General features: G+C 35.5%; 1 protein-coding gene and 1 long non-coding RNA gene across 2 annotated transcripts in view; both read right to left on the reverse strand.

Annotated features, from left to right (window-relative positions):
- The window catches only part of LOC143304033 (uncharacterized), a 189712-nt gene that overhangs the window by 120319 nt on the left and 52144 nt on the right, over positions 1-17249 (reverse strand). The gene's annotated exons all lie outside the window — the stretch shown is intronic.
- On the reverse strand, positions 1946-3824 carry LOC143304017 (uncharacterized). Its single transcript, XR_013060708.1, has 3 exons — positions 3691-3824; positions 3363-3445; positions 1946-2127 (listed from the first exon to the last, which is right to left on the reverse strand). It is a non-coding gene; the product is annotated as an uncharacterized LOC143304017 (long non-coding RNA).

Below are 17249 nucleotides of genomic sequence, written 5' to 3' on the forward strand. Positions count from 1 at the left end.
AGAGTCCTGCAATCTGTTTATCGAACTCCAATTAGCCAGTTTCCTCGTTTCCTACAACTTCCCACACGTTTTTCAAATTTTTACCGCGTATCATTCGATATGATGATATCAGTTATCAGGAAAATTTCAGATTGATCGCTAGATGCTGACGCTAGAAATACCACAAGCAGTCAGAATGACTGGTTCGACAATTTTATAAATGTGTCAACTCTCGTTTAGAGATTATGGTCCCAGATGGATCAATAATACCAAAAATCTACTACATAACATGGAATTCCTTCTGTAAGAAAGTAATAGATCAATAAATATAAAAATATTCTATTATTACTTATTTTTTAAAGACTAGTCATTTTCACTGGTTTTAGTAGAAATAGCTTCGTGTTAACTATCGGTAGTTCTAGTGTTAAACGTTCGTTCGCAATTATTTATGCATTTTACGTTTACTCCAAATAATTGGAAGGCTTCTCCAAAATTGCTTGTATTATCTATAGCCGTTGCAACAATTTTGTCTTCAGCAATATCATACGTATCGTACATACTATATCATACGTTTCTTGGATCAGTTAATTCTATCTGTACCGTGAACTCTACGGAATTTTCAACATGCTAATGCAATGGACTCTTTCTTTAGATTATTAATTCGTGCTATCATTCCAAAGAAACTTTTCTTTTCATTTGAACGTATGTTAACGATTGTGTATAAAAATTGCACGTTTCGTGTATCATTAAAAAATCTTTTTTATTATTTATGTGTTCAATTCCAATTCGTCGACTAGGAGAAGGATGACTTAAAACGTGCAATCCACACGGTGATGTTTATATTATTGAATATGATCAAAAAAGAGTCTTTCACGCATTCTAACGGAATCATTAGATGGACAAAATATAATATTTTACATGTCGGAGATGAAAGAACACCGGAGCCTTTGGAATTTTGGATAATCCCGCAACATTGTAACCTAGAGTCTACTATAGCTGTAATTGAACAATTGTAGTTATTCAACCCGATTGTAATTGTTCGAGAGTCGTGATAATGAGCTTGGGCTCGAGGCGACAGTCAGTCGCCGAACGTAGCCGCGGTCACGGGATGAACGCTTTGTCTAACAAAGGTATGGAGTAATGCTATAGCTCTCCTTAAAAGAAATATTCGTGGCGACACGCGACAGTAAACATTCCAACGGATTCTGTCCTGTGGCTCGCCACACGCAGACCCTATTCTTCGAGTAAGATGATTGCTAGATGTCGATGCGTCTCCGCAGTACATGTTCGGCTAGCCCGAGGGCCCGTTATAAATCTTAAGGTTTATTTAACTAAAGTCCTTCAAACAGACAAACAGTCTTTGTCCCAACTACGGGAAGATAGGGGAGACATATTTTTCAACGAGCGGCGTCTCCCACTAGCAACATTCCCTCGAAGGCGGCTAGCATCTTTTTCTAACCACCGATATGGAGATTGACCAATTAGCAGCAACGTCAATTTCCCTTACTTTCTGAACGAAGGCTTTTCTCGACGAATCCGATGATCTCGTATCCTTAGACACACCCCATTATAGTTTTCCTCTGTGGCATCATAGGGACGGGAAAGGCATTCTCGTTCGCGATCTCACTGATGAAAGGAGTAACTCTTTACGACCAGTGAATATTACGCGTCCGACTTAGATTTTGTAAGTACGTTCATCTATCATCCCGTCGACCGCGGATTCGTTATTGAACCTAGGATCATTGTCATTAGTTTTTCGAGCACCTAACTACCGCGGTTACTTGTCCGGTTCTATAATAATCGTATTTGCACTAGTCAATGTCTTCTCCATTGCATAACGACAACGTGTAACCCAAACGAAGATTCGTTTCACGCCCCTAACCCTAATTCTAATGTAAACCCGACATATATATTATATTATATACAAAGATACAGTATTCATACAAGGGAACAGATCCAGAAGAAAATTATATAAATGATATATATATATATATATATTAACTATTTTTATATGTGTGTACAGAACTGATGGCGAACTCATCAACCATTCTCTGAACGACGGACGGAAGAACATGAATAGCAATCCGCACAGAGGAACTGTAAGGTATTGGTACGCCACCCACGAAACCAAGTACTGATGCTATCCACCTGTAAACAAACAACATTTATAATTATGCATATAATTTTCACATATGTTCACCAATATATATATACACGCATGTTGTAAAATAGGCGATATTTATGACATTCACTTCCATTGATAATGCAAGTGACTCATAAAATTAAGCCGTCATATTTACCATTGCACGCACATATATATGTCGGGTTCACATTAGAATTAGAGTTAGGGGCGTGAAACGAATCTTCGTTTGGATTACACGTCGTCGTTATGCAATAGAGAAGATATTGGCTAGTGCAAATACGATTACCATAGAACCGGACAAGTAACCGTGGTAATTAGATACTCGAGAAACTAATGACAATGATCCTAGGTTCAATAACGAATCCGCGGACAAGGGGACGGTAGCCGTACGCACTCGCAAAGATCTAAGTCGGATTCTGTGTTAATAGTCGCTGGCGTTAATCTCCTTTTTGTCGATGAGACCGCAAGAGAGAATGACTTTCCGTCCCGGTGATACCCCAGAGGAAAACTATGACGGGGTGTGTCTAAGGACACGAGATCATCGGATTCGTCGGGGACATCCTACGTTCGGAAAGTAAGGGAAATTGACGTTGCTGCTAATTGGCCAATCTCCATATCGGTAGTTAGAAAAGGATGCTAGCTGCCCTTGAGGGAGGGTTGCTAGTGGGAGACGTCGTTCGTGGAAAAATAGGTCTCTCCTGTCTTCCCGTAACTGGGACAAAGACTGTGTATCTGTTGAAGGATTTTAGGTAACTAGATATTAGTGTTTATGACGGTCCTCGGGCTAGCCGATCACGTACTGTGGAGACGCGTAGACATCTGGTAAACATCCTGCCCGGAGAATAGGATCTGCGTGTGGCAAGCTACGGGACAGAAACCGTTGGAATGTTTAAGGAGAGCTATAGGATTACTCAATGCCTTTGTTAGATGGAGAGTTCGTCCCGTTGACCGCGGCCACGTTCGGCGACTAATTGTCGCCTTGAGCCCAAGCTCATTGTCACAAGTCTCAAACAAATACAATTGGTTAGAATGACGGCAAATCGTTTAGTTACAACTGTAGATTTTAATTACAATGTTTTTATGGATTTTCCCGAGGTTTCAGAGGGAAGGCACCGGTGTCCTCTTATCTCCGACATATATATATACTCGAAGACAAGGTACATTTGTAATATTTATTCCTATTGATAATATATATTTATATATTTATAACAATAAAACAAATCTCATTCATACTACTTACCAGTACGTATGCATATATGTATATAATTATAACTCAAGTAGCATTCATGATATTTATTTTTACTGATAACATGTACGTAAAACCTAAAACAAAACAAGGTTTTAACGATAAAAATAAAAAGAAAAAAAAGAGAGAAAAAATACATATAAATATAAAAATTTTCTTTTCCATATATATACATATATTAATAATGATAAAAGGTTATTCTTATTTCTGATAAACTCGAAAGTAAAACGACAAATGACAACATTATACCATGATGTACTGACACGAAGACACAACACACAGAAGAAACTAATAGAGAACGCTTTAAGCTTGGCAAACTTACCGCCCGACGAATTTGCATACACCACAACCAAAACCCAGGACACATGGCTTTGATCGCAGGAGAAGCGGACCATATAGTCAAGTGCATTCCGGTACAAGTAAAGGTATGACATAGAACAAAATGCTACTCGGAACTACCCGTCTGGCAAAGGAATCGCACCACAGGAACTCCGCCCGGACGTGCGCCAAACGCGGCGATATTCAGCACCATCGTCGTTGGCCACGAGCGGAATATATACCCAAAAAGACCTCGATGCACTACGGGACCACATTATGTTCCCGGCAGAAAAATCTGCAGTCTTGAACGCATTGGCCAGAGGAGCAACAGGAAAAACAATCGTCCCTGGAACAGTAAACATCCTGGGAATGATGGACAAAAACACATTAACGACAATAGTGAAAAATACCGTATCAAGCTTATGGACTGGTTTTATGGAATTTGGAACTGTGAGTGCAGCAATATTTGGAATACTCACAATATTTAAACTAATCAAGACAATAATAGATATAGCCGCACACGGATACCAGTTACGTGAAACTTACGAATGTGGAGCAATATGCGGCCCAGTCACCCACCCGCTACTATACCTCAAAAGAAGACGAAATATCGATGATCAAACAGCACAACCTCAAGAGATATCGATAACACCGGTAGTCATTCAACTACCAACGACACCTGCGTCCGCCCCGAGCGAACTCAGAGATACCATCAGTCAAATTTCCTATGGAAATTTGAACTCCAAGGGCGGGGGTGTCACGTCCCGCGCTCCGCACGCGCCGTAACAAGAACAAGAAAACCATTCTATACAAAACACGCGAATAAGGATTTGAATGCACAAACGAACACGCGGCACCACGAAACGAAAGGAAGGATTAACAAAACGAGGGCGATTAACAAATCCAACCAATAAACAAAATACATAATACAAACAATTCTAAATAAACCAGAAAATAAGAATAACTACAAAAAGGGAAAATAATTGAAACGCCAGGAATATATATATATATATATATATATATATATAAATAATATATATATATAATATAAATATATATATAATATAATATTATATATATATAATATAAATATATATATATAATATATAATATAAATAAAATATATATATATAAATATATTTCAATCAATCAATTTGGAGAGTTACATATAAGTATAAACATATATGCCGAACATGTAATAACCTAATAAATATTAGAGACAGTGCTTCCAATACTATGCAATAAATACAATATTATCAATTTATGAAATATAAGTATACATGAAGTCAAAAAACTAATAGTTTAACGAATACATAAAACATACAATATTGAAGGTTACATTGTCAGAAATATATATATGTGTGCGAATTCTATCAAACCGATAATCTAAGATACATACTTAAAACTAGCCTACATTCCGGTAAAGGATAAATAAATAATTGACATTTCATTTCGTATGAATATTACACTGCCAAAAGAAATATGCATATGAATACGTATATATATATATATATATATATATATATATATATATATATATATATATATATATATGTGTGTGTGTGTGTGCGCGTATGTTTTATATTATCGAATACTCTATAAAATAAACTACTCAAAGAAATCAATAACGCAATCGAAGAATTACAAAACATTAGCCATATTAAAATGACACACAACATAAATATATATATACGTATATTCATACGAACAATACTTTGTCACTTTAAAGCAATATTAATAAGTAAATCTTTAATTGCGGTAGAATAAGGAAAACGAGGGGCAGACGGAAAATTACTTCGATATTAAACAAAATTAAAGACCCGTTACTATAACTTTGCTGATGATGTTTATGAGCAGCCATGTTAGATTTACACGCGTCACGGCGACAGGGATATTAAGGATCAATGGAAGTCAGGCGCGAGAAATAAATCATGAAAACACATTGTTAACACTTTTCTTTAATAAAATCTGTGCGCAACTACAAATGTAAAGAATATATATGTATATATATACAATTAATTAAAAAGGGAGAAATATAGAATTAAAATACATATATTTAACAAACATAAAATAAATATCACATTTAAAATATATATATGTCGGGTTAACATTAGGATTTAAGGCGCGTAACGATTCTTCGTTTGAATTAGCCATTGTTTTACAAAACAGAGAATATATTTACACGAATAAACAAGGTTTTACAAATATTATGAATAATGAATTTTTATAAATGATATGATTGATTAACAAATGATAAATTAAATTATTAATTAGATTAAAGAATAATAAGTTTTATCGAACAATAAAAGAAACGAATATATCTTACGATTTACTAATTTAACGAATAATGAAAATTAACGATTGATAAATTTACAAATATTGAATTTAATTTACGCTATAAACAATGATCCGGGGTTCAAACGAATCCACGGTCAACGGGAAAACTTTAAACAATTTTATAACACAAAAAATACGTTTGCCGAATCACTCGGAAAAATTACTCGATGTATCACTTTCCAAGGCGATCACACGAATGCCTCTCTGATTCAAATCTTTTTCGTAATCCGACTGCATTTGTTTGTTATATTCTCGCTGGAAACATCGAGAAGGTTCCAATCGTTGTTGCTAGGCAATATCTGTCAGAAGTTTGTTATATACTCCTTGGAAACATCGAGAAAGATCCAAACGCCGTTGCTAGGCAGTTTCTGTCTGGAGATTGATTCCTCATACAACGTGTGTCCCATTATATCGACATCTCTAAAGTACAATTCTATGTGATTTCTAGGGAGAACAATACAACCGATCCACACCTTCGTCAGGCAAAACGTTTATCCCGTGACCGTGGCTACGTTCAGCGACCAGTTGTCACCTCGAACCCACTTTCGCTTCTCACAAATGTCAAACAATTACAGATGACAATTACTTAATTACAGTTATGATAAGATCTGGGCTAAAGCATTAAAAGGCTTCCTCAAAATTGCATAGGGAAGGCTCCGGTTTTCATTTCATCTCCGACACGGCCATACTGACTATCACACGTCCTCGTGTGCAGCTAAAATACAGAGTTTTAACATTAGACTCGGTGTAACTGATATTATTTACCATTCGATTAGATGTTCCAAATAAGTCAAGGGTCCAATTCAGCAACAAAGCTCTGTTCAAAAATTTGACAAGCAAGGAAATGAAAAAGAACTCAAATTAGTGTTATAGTTTGTATTCAAAGTACCAGTTGCACTCCGTAAATCACCAGTCAGACCGCAATGACACGACAGATCATTTTCGACTCCACACAAAGATTTCAGTTTGTTGAATCACATAACCACGTTGGATGCATAACAATAAGCACAAGACACCAGTGAGGATATTATAGAAAGCACAGGGCACCAGTGAGGATATTATAATAAGCGCAGGGCACCAGTGAGGATATTATAGAAAGCGCAGGGCACCAGTGAGGATATTATAAAAATACAAGCACTACACTGGGAGTGTTATAAAAGGCGCATACACTACACTGGGAGAATTATAAAAGGCGCATACACTACACTGGGAGTATTATAAAAGGCACATACACTACACTGGGTATATTACTATGACCACAATGCGGCGTTAATGATTCCCAGAGATCAATGTGCTCGCATCGTTATTATCACCGTCGCTGTCATCACCGCAGACATCCAACTCAGCAGGAATACAACCATCTGGCATCTTTCTCAACTTGTCGTGTCTATCCTTATATGACCGTTTGCCATCTAGAGTTTTTAAAATATATCTATCCCCCTCTAAAACTTCCGTTATCACGAATGGACCCTTGAATTTCGGATCTAGCTTCGTTTGGTTTCTCTCCTCGTTCTTACGTAACACAAAGTCACCGAGATTAAACCTAACTATCTTCGCTTTCGTTTTGTCAAACCGGTCTTTATCATAACTGGCGCAAGTCTCTATGTTCCGTATCGCTTGTTGCCTTACATTGAAGATGTCTATTTCCTTTTCCTCAATATTATCAGGCAACAATAAACCGTAGGGCCTAGCTGCCTTCCCAATTAATAATTCCAGAGGACTTGATTTGGTTACACGATTGGTAGTGCAATTCAAGGCCAGTTGTATCTCCCCAATCGCGTCTTGCCAAGATCGCCCGGTCGTTTCCACCGTCGTTAACATATTTTTCAGCGTATTCATAACACGCTCTACCTGTCCATTGGCCCTACTCGCACCAGTTGCTATTAAGTGAAGTCTAATATGTCTATTCTGGCAGAAATTTTGGAAATCTTTACCCGTAAAACACCTTCCTTGGTCTGCTATTACCCGGCAGGGATTGCAGAATAAAAATATAGCGGACTTAAGTGCTATAATGGTATTAAAGGAATCTAATTTACGAGTATGATACAGGTATACAAATTTCGTGAAAGCATCAACTAAAACAATGATATACTCTTTCGAGTCACTCTTACCACTTAATTTACCCGTTATATCCATGTGTACCGTATGCCAGGGTATGCTGGTCTTAGGTATGGGATGTAGTTCAGCTTGTACTTTACCTGAACTAGCCTTCGAAACTCGACAAGCATGACAGTTCTCAACGAATTTGCGAACATATTTCGCCATTCCTTCAAACCAGTAATACTCGTATAGTTTCTCAAGCGTTTTATCCCAACCTAAGTGCATAATGGACTGATGCACATGATTAATGACGGACCACCTGAAACCCCTTGGGACAATGGGCAAGCAAAGTGTTCTACCTTTTCTCTGTATTTTCCGATGGAGTGTACCAGACCGTAATTCATACGTATTCGCAATATCTTCCGCGAGCTCTTCATTTTGCAACTTACGGACGATCTCAGAGATTTGTGGGTCGCGACGTTGTTCTGCTAACAACCAATCATCGAAGATTTCAGATAGATTGATTTCTTTCTCTACAATTTTGTTGATCGTACGATGATCCAGATCTACGGGATTTCTCGAAAAGAAATCTACATGGGCCATTCGTTTGCCTTCCCGATACATAATGTCAAAGGTAAAAGTTTGCAGGTAAGCCCACCATCTGTAAACCCTGTCATTTAAATGTACCTTGTCACTGGATGCCTTCAGAGAATTACAATCAGTGACAACAAGAAATTCCCGACCGTGCAGATAGTGACGAAAATGCTTGATGGCGTTTACCACTGCCAGCGTTTCTAACTCATAAGAATGATATCTAGATTCCGCAGGGCTAGTCCGCTTGCTATAATACTCAACTACTCTATTTTTACCTTCGACCCTATGCATTAGGATAGCCCCAAATCCTTCGGAACTAGCATCCGTATGTAGTTCTATTGGATATTTGGAGTCAAAAATCATTAGCACCGGCTCATTGGTCAGAATAGAAATTACTTTTTGCCTAATTTTTTCATGTTTATCCGTCCAATTTATGTTCTTGCTACCGGAAGTGAGAGCATACAAAGATTTCATTACCTGTGAGAATTTGGGAACAAATTTTCGAAAGTAAGAAGCTAAACCAATGAATTGCCGGAGCTGTGTAACAGTCGTTGGTGCGGGCAAAGAGCTCAAGGCTTGTACTTTACCTGGGTTTGGTCGGACTTCTCCGTTATGAATCACATAACCCAGATAAAGTACTGACGTCTTCAAGAAAGAACATTTAGAAAAGTTGAAAGAGAATCCGGCGTTTACGAGGGTATCTAGGATGGTGTTTAATCTTTCTAACGCCTGATCTATCGTATCGGCAATAATTAAAACATCATCCAAATAAACGACAACATATGAATAAGCAAGATCACCTAAGGCATTGAAAATGGCCCTCTGAAAAACAGACGGTGCATTCTTCAATCCAAACGGCATCGTCATGTATTCATATTGACCATCAGGAGTAACGAACGCGGTATATTCAGTCGAATTCGGGTGAATAGGAATTTGATGAAACCCGCTGGCCATATCCAGGCTTATAAAGTATTTCGCCCCTCTCAGTCTCGCGATCTGATCAGCTATGAGAGGAAGAGGGTACCGATCCGCGACGGTGTTTTTATTTAATGCTCGGTAATCTACACATAATCTATCTGAACCGTTCTTTTTTTTAACAAGTAATAAAGGGCTTGCGAATGGTGAATTACTCGGTCTTATGATTTTTGCTCGGATCAGTTCACCTATCCTCTCTCGAACTATTCCCCGCTCCTCCTCACTGAGTCTATAAGGACTTCGTTGCACGGTAACGTTGGGATCAATTAAACGAATTTCTAATTGACCCGTATTTACACGATTCCGTGGAAAACCCGTAATAAATGACTCTTTGTATTTCTCGAGAACAGAAATCAATCGATCTTTATCGTTACCAACTACATCAGTGTCGACCTCATTAATGTTGATCACATCTTCCGCGACTCTGCTACAAGCGTTAACTATTTTTGTCTTACAAATATCGACACTGTTTCGTGTAACATTCACGTCAAAACCTTGGCTCAAAATTTCACGACCAATCATGATATCGTATTTTAAGTAATTATCAGAAAGGGCATGAAAAGTTATCTCCAATGTAAAACCGTTAATACATACAGTGGATAAAATCTGAGATGTACTGTTAACACAAGTATTCCCTATGCCTCGCATTATTACAACATCAGTCGTTCGTTTGCCAGAAAATTTCGAAGCTACGGATTCTTTGATTAATGAGCATTCGGCTCCGGAATCGAAATAAAATGGGTACGACTCACCCAGATGACTTAATTTACCAGCTGGAGGCTCTACCACACAGGAGTCGACTCGACGTTCATTCTTGAAGCCGGATTTTCTGTTCTGCAGTTGTGGACAATCAGGTGCGATATGACCCTCCGCACGACACTTGAAGCAAACCACCTTGGACGATGAAGCTGGACGGTTTCTTTAGTGGTGTTGTGTATCCTTTGTATCCTTTGTATCCTTCCGCTGTTCACTACGCATCCTCTTGCGACACTCCGTTATTTTGTGTCCAAGAGTACCACAATAATGACACTTCACCCGGTAATGCGATAACTTGCGTCGTTTAACTTCAGGTTCCTCCGATGTATTTCCTAACAAGGTTGCCGGCAGATCGTTGTAAGGATAAGCTCTCATTTCATCATAAAATTGTTCCTCCGTCTTGATATTATTTGCGAGCGTTAATCGATGAAAGCGTTGATCTTGTGAGTTTAGCATATAAAGAGTTAAGGCATTGAGTACTTCGGGCATCGTTAGATCTTGCATCTTGATCTGCAGCATGGAACGGAGGCGACTACCGTAAGCTCCTAGAGTTTCGGTCTCCGTCGGTCGTTCTCTGGACATCCTTATTAATGCCGTGGCGGCTGTCTCTCTGCCACCAAAACGCGAAAGGAATTGTTCCTTAAACGTTGGCCAGGAAAGTTTTCCACCGCGCACTATTTGTGAAAGCCAATGTGCAGCAGATCCCTTTAGGGCACGATTTAAAGCAGAAAGTAACACACTATCTTGCATCGGATAGTCTTTCAAAATCACATCTGTGTATGAGCACCACGCGAATGGATCAGCGCCCGTGCCTTCAGGATCAAAACGTGACAACGTTACATCCTTAGGTTCCATACTCGACTTTTGCTCCCTAGGCTGAGTCATCTGGTTCATGATTTTCATGAGTTGTTCCAAAGTGACACTTGGGCTTGATCCCACTTCTGATGTCGGGTTAACATTAGGATTTAAGGCGCGTAACGATTCTTCGTTTGAATTAGCCATTGTTTTACAAAACAGAGAATATATTTACACGAATAAACAAGGTTTTACAAATATTATGAATAATGAATTTTTATAAATGATATGATTGATTAACAAATGATAAATTAAATTATTAATTAGATTAAAGAATAATAAGTTTTATCGAACAATAAAAGAAACGAATATATCTTACGATTTACTAATTTAACGAATAATGAAAATTAACGATTGATAAATTTACAAATATTGAATTTAATTTACGCTATAAACAATGATCCGGGGTTCAAACGAATCCACGGTCAACGGGAAAACTTTAAACAATTTTATAACACAAAAAATACGTTTGCCGAATCACTCGGAAAAATTACTCGATGTATCACTTTCCAAGGCGATCACACGAATGCCTCTCTGATTCAAATCTTTTTCGTAATCCGACTGCATTTGTTTGTTATATTCTCGCTGGAAACATCGAGAAGGTTCCAATCGTTGTTGCTAGGCAATATCTGTCAGAAGTTTGTTATATACTCCTTGGAAACATCGAGAAAGATCCAAACGCCGTTGCTAGGCAGTTTCTGTCTGGAGATTGATTCCTCATACAACGTGTGTCCCATTATATCGACATCTCTAAAGTACAATTCTATGTGATTTCTAGGGAGAACAATACAACCGATCCACACCTTCGTCAGGCAAAACGTTTATCCCGTGACCGTGGCTACGTTCAGCGACCAGTTGTCACCTCGAACCCACTTTCGCTTTTCACAAATGTCAAACAATTACAGATGACAATTACTTAATTACAGTTATGATAAGATCTGGGCTAAAGCATTAAAAGGCTTCCTCAAAATTGCATAGGGAAGGCTCCGGTTTTCATTTCATCTCCGACATATATATATGTCGGAGCGGACATTAGAATTAGGGTTAGGGGCGTGAAACGAATCTTCGTTTGGGTTACACGTTGTCGTTATGCAATAGAGAAGACATTGACTAGTGCAAATACGATTATTATAGAGCCGGACAAGTAACCGTGGTTATTAGATACTCGAGAGACTAATGACAATGATCCTAGGTTCAATAACGAATCCGCGGTCGGCGGGATGATAGATGAACGTACTCACAAAATCTAAGTCGGATGCGTGATATTCACTGGTCGTAAAGGGTTACTCCTTTCATCAGTGAGATCGCGAACGAGAATGCCTTTCCCGTCCCTATGATGCCACAGAGGAAAACTATAATGGGGTGTGTCTAAGGATACGAGATCATCGGATTCGTCGAGAAAAGCCTTCGTTCAGAAAGTAAGGGAAATTGACGTTGCTGCTAATTGGTCAATCTCCATATCGGTGGTTAGAAAAAGATGCTAGCCGCCTTCGAGGGAAAGTTGCTAGTGGGAGACGCCGCTCGTTGAAAAATATGTCTCCCCTATCTTCCCGTAGTTGGGACAAAGACTGTTTGTCTGTTTGAAGGACTTTAGTTAAATAAACCTTAAGATTTATAACGGGCCCTCGGGCTAGCCGAACATGTACTGCGGAGACGCATCGACATCTGGCAATCATCTTACTCGAAGAATAGGGTCTGCGTGTGGCGAGCCACGAGACAGAAACCGTTGGAATGTTTATTGTCGCGTGTCGCCACGAATATTTCCTTTAAGGAGAGCTATAGAATTACTCCATACCTTTGCTAGGCAAAGCGTTCATCCCGTGACCGCGGCTACGTTCGGCGACTGACTGTCGCCTCGAGCCCAAGCTCATTATCACAACTCTCGAACAATTACAATCGGATTGAATAACTACAATTGTTCAATTACAGACTCCGGTGTTCTTTCATCTCCGACATATATATATGTCGGATCACGATTCGAATTTTGGGCGCGCGACGACTCTTCATGTGGACTAGCCATCGTTTCACAAAGCCGAGATTTTATTTACACGTGTATACAGGTCTATCACTAAGCTTAACAAATAATAAGTACAACTAATAATAAGTACACTAAGCCTAATGAATAATACGATCTACGAATAATTAAATTAAATAATACTATTAGCAATGTTTGAGTTCAAACGAATCCACGGTCACCGGGATAACTCCTTACTAAGCGAAACTAACTTAGACGCAAATGCGATCGTCGAAAATGCTCGATGTATCACTCTCCAAGGCAATCGCAAGAATGCCAGCCTCGTGGAGATTTTTCTCCCTGTACGATTGCATTTTGTTTTCTATACCCGTTTGGAAGCATCGAGAAGGTTCCAAACGCCGTTGCTAGGCACACTCGTTGGAAGCATCGAGAAAGTTCCAAACGCCGTTGCTAGGCAGTTTCTGCCTGAAGTTTTGATTACTGATACAATGTATGTCCCATTGTATCGGCACCTCCGAGGCAACATCACACGTGGCTCGGCCCGCTCTCGAGGCCGCATGCCGCCACAACCACACTTCTCGGAAAACACATACAACCACTCCAGACCTCCGTTAGATAAAACATCCATCCCGTGACCGTGGCTACGTTCAGCGACCGATTGTCACCTCGAACCCAATCTCGCTTATTACAAATCTTAAGCAATTACAACTATAATAAAATCTAGGCTAAGGTACTAGAGGATGTTCCCAAAATTTCCAAGGAAGGGCTTCGGCTTTCCTTTCATCTCCGACATATATATATTTATAAATAAATATAATTATTTTTATATTTAAATATATCAGTGTATATTTGTATATTTAAATATAGTAAATATATAAAAAATAAATTTATTTATATGTGTTTTTATTTGAATGCATAAATATATATATATATATATATATATTTATAAATAAATTTATTAATTTAATAAATAATTTTTAATTTTTAAAAATTATTAATATAATTAATTTTTATTTAAATTAAATAAATTATTTATGTTTATAAATAATTATTATTAAATTTTATAATTTAATTTATTATATTAATTAATTATTTATTAAAAGTTAATAGAAAATTTTATTTCTATAATATGATTTCAAATCATATACTTATTCAAGTTCATTAACTAATTATTTTTTTTAATAATATATCTCAAATATTATTTATAAAAAATGATAAAATTAAATATATAAAATATAATGATGTAAATAATATATTTAAGTTTGTATATGGATATTCAATTATTTGTTTTCCTAATCAAGTAAGTATAATAAAAATATTAATAAATCATCAATAAAAAATTTTATTTATAAAATAAAATTTATTATTTTTTAAATTATTTGAATTAATTAATGGAATTAAATATAAAATAAAAATTTATATAAAAAGTATAATCACTCCACCTAATTTATTTGGAATTGTTCGTAAAATTGAATATGCAAATAAAAAATATCATTCAGGTTTAATATGGATTGGTGTAATTATTGGGTTTGCTATTTTAAAATTATCTGGATCACCTAATATATAAGGTATTTGTAAATTAATAATTATAAATAAAATAAAAGTTAAGATTATTGTAATTAAATCTTTAATTGAAAAATATGGGTGAAAATTAATTTTATAAATATTTAGTTTTGAATGTATTGGATTTGATGATCCTGTAATATGAAGAATAATTAAATGTATAAATACTTGTCGGAGATGAAAGGAAAGCCGAAGCCCTTCCTTGGAAATTTTGGGAACATCCTCTAGTACCTTGGCCTAGATTTTATTATAGTTGTAATTGTTTAAGATTTGTAATAAGCGAGATTGGGTTCGAGGTGACAATCGGTCGCTGAACGTAGCCACGGTCACGGGATGGATGTTTTATCTAACGGAGGTCTGGAGTGGTTGTATGTGTTTTCCGAGAAGTGTGGTTGTGGCGGCATGCGGCCTCGAGAGCGGGCCGAGCCACGTGTGATGTTGCCTCGGAGGTGCCGATGCAATGGGACATACATTGTATTTAGTAACCAAAACTCCAGGCAGAAACTGCCTAGCAACGGCGTTTGGAACTCTCTCGATGCTTCCAACGAGTGTGCCTAGCAACGGCGTTTGGAACCTTCTCGATGCTTCCAAACGGGGATAGAAAACAAAATGCAATCGTACAGGGAGAAAAATCTCCACGAGGCTGGCATTCTTGCGATTGCCTTGGAGAGTGATACATCGAGCGTTTTCGAGGATCGCATTTGCGTCTAAGTTAGTTTCGCTTAGTAAGGAGTTATCCCGGTGACCGTGGATTCGTTTTAACTCAAACATTGCTAATAGTATTATTTAATTTAATTATTCGTAGATCGTATTATTCATTAGGCTTAGTGTTTGTTAGACTTATTATTAGTCGTACTTATTATTTGTTAAGCTTAGTGATAGACCTGTATATACGTGTAAATAAAATCTCGGCTTTGTGAAACGATGGCTAGTCCACATGAAGAGTCGTCGCGCGCCCAAAATTCGAATCCTGATCCGACATACTATTATTAAGATTATGAATGGTAAAATAAAATGAAATGAATAAAATCGATTTAATGTATGATTATTAATTGAAAATCCTCCTCAAATTCATTCAACTGTAAATTGTCCAATATATGGGATAGCTGAAATTAAATTAGTAATAACTATTGCTCCTCAAAAAGATATTTGACCTCATGGTAATACATATCCAAGAAATGCTGTTGCTATTGATAAAAATAAAATTGAAACTCCAATTAATCAAAATTGATATAATTTAAATGAATAATAAAATATATTTTGTGCAATATGTAAATATATAATGAAAAAATAAAATGATGCACCGTTTATATGGATTAATCGAATTAATCATCCTGAATTTATATCTTTTATGATATTTGAAATTCTATTAAATGCAAAATTAATATTTGGACAGTAATGTATCGATAAAAATAATACTGATATTATTTGAATTATTAGAAATATTCCAAGTATTGATCCAAAATTTCATAAGTAATTAATATTAATTGGGGTAGGTAAATTAATAAATGATATAGGTAAATTTTATAAATCGATGAAATTATTTTATTCATTTTTTGCTCGTAAGTTTTTATTTTTAATATAACAAATTTTTGTTATAATTAATAGTATAATAATTAGGAAAATAATAAATATTAAAAGAATACAATAGTTGGGTTTTAAATATAATTTCTTAATATTATAAATTTTATTATTTTTGTAATAATTAAAATTTAATATTTTAATATTTATATCGCAATGGTTTATTAAGAATAAAAAAGTTAATATTAAAATTAAATTTATTAAAAATAAATTTAAATAATTGGTTTTTTTAAATGATTTATTAATTAAACTAATAAAATAAGAAAATAAAATTAAAATTCCTCTAATAAAAATAATTAATAAAATATATAAGTTTAATGAAATTATTTGTTTATATGTTAAGATATTTATTGTTATAAAAATAATATAAAAAATTAAATATAATATTTGTTTTAGAGGTGATATGAATGTATTTAAATAAAAATAATTTAAAATTAAAATTAAATTAATTCTTATATTTATAAATATAAAAAAAATAGAATTATAAAAGTTTTCATTAATAATAAATTAATATATTAGAATTATTTTATAGTTATATTAATATTTCTAAATTTTTAATTTACAAAATTAATGTTTTTATTAAACTATATAACTAATATTTAAAATTATCAAGAAATAGTTTAAATTAAAACAATAATTTTGGGAATTATAGATATTTTTAAAAAATTTTTTTGAAATTTAATATTATATTTAGAAATTTAATTTATTAAATTGATTAATATTGAATTTATTTTAGAATTTATTATTTTGAATTTTATTTTACTAATTTTAATTATTTTATTAAATAATAATATTTATTTTATAGCTTTTTTGATTGGATTAGAATATTTAATTTCAATTATTTTACTTTATATAATTTTAATTGATTTTAATAGATGAATTTATTT

This window comes from Bombus vancouverensis, chromosome 18 (assembly GCF_051014615.1).
Source record: "Bombus vancouverensis nearcticus chromosome 18, iyBomVanc1_principal, whole genome shotgun sequence".
Classification (NCBI taxonomy): Eukaryota; Metazoa; Arthropoda; class Insecta; order Hymenoptera; family Apidae; genus Bombus; species Bombus vancouverensis.